Raw genomic sequence first — 1,259 nt, 5'->3', positions numbered from 1 at the left:
TAACTATTGAATGTAAAAAAAAAAAAAAAAAAAAGAAAGCTGTCCGAACCTTACGATTATGCTCTCATTGCGGAATATTTGATTCGATTTGTACTCCTATCAGAGTCACTGACGGTGTAGCGGTTGCGGTCCACTCGCCTGACTTGGGTGCGGGCAGCGTGGGTTCAGTTCCCACTCAGTGACGGTGCGAATGTGAGTGCGAACGATTGTCGGTGTCTCGATGTGCACTGCGACCGACTGGCGACCGGTTCAGGGCGTAGTCCGCCTTTCGCCCGAAGTCAGTTGGGATAGGCTCCGGCGCCCCGCGACCCTAACCAGGATAAAATGGATGGATTTCTGACATTCTTCTTTTCTGTTGATCTTGCCTGTTTATACAATACGTACTTGTTCTGTTGCATATATATTACAATACCATTTTATTTTCTTATATTGTTCAATAAAGACTGGAAAAGCAGAAGAGACACGCGGAGGGGTTACTCGAGTTCAGCGACGAGGTGCGCGCGCACACGTCAGCGCGCGTGCGTGTGTGTGTTGAAAAAGTAACAACAATAAACAAGTTGATAACCAATCCCCGAAAATGACAAATGATGCCATTGTTAGGAAGCGCTAATGACGCGGGGGTTTTGAGCGCCGTGCGTTACCTTGCGGAGCCACGAGAGGGCGCCATGCCGCCACTTTGCTTGACATCTGAGTGCGCCAATTGGAACGCCTTTCACAAAGCAAAGGAAGGGTGGCTGGAGCTTCAAAGATCCGTGAACATAAATAAACACAAATATGAAGAGCTCACTTTAGACTTGAGTAGCAAAAACGTTTGTCATCTTCTTCTAAAGGCACAACTTTATCTCGGTCGGAACACGAGGCAAAAATACTCTATTACGTCAAAGAAGGGAAAAGGAAAAGAATGAAAGGACACGAAGAAGAACGTCGTTTCATGTCGACCAGACGCTAGCTGCGCAAAAGAACGCGACACTGGCTACAGCAGACGGCGCACGGCTCGCGAAGCGAGCTGCTAATGCTAGCAAAAAGCATCCCGCGTGATGTCAAAGCGCGCAATTCCCACAGAGCGATGTGGATTTTCTTTGGTTTGAACTCCTTATTGTTATGCTAATCGTCGGCGTCTTTTCGCGGAGCGCGTACCTCGATTCCCCGTCACATTTGTTGTTGCTTGATGTTTTACCAGCAATTGTAGCGCGCTGCCGATTTGGCACATTATTCGCGCGCTCAGCGTAGCGGTGTGGTCACTCCGCACGATTTGCATA

This window comes from Phycodurus eques, chromosome 11 (genome assembly GCF_024500275.1).
Source record: "Phycodurus eques isolate BA_2022a chromosome 11, UOR_Pequ_1.1, whole genome shotgun sequence".
Taxonomy (NCBI): Eukaryota; Metazoa; Chordata; class Actinopteri; order Syngnathiformes; family Syngnathidae; genus Phycodurus; species Phycodurus eques.
This window is presented reverse-complemented; position numbering follows the sequence as displayed.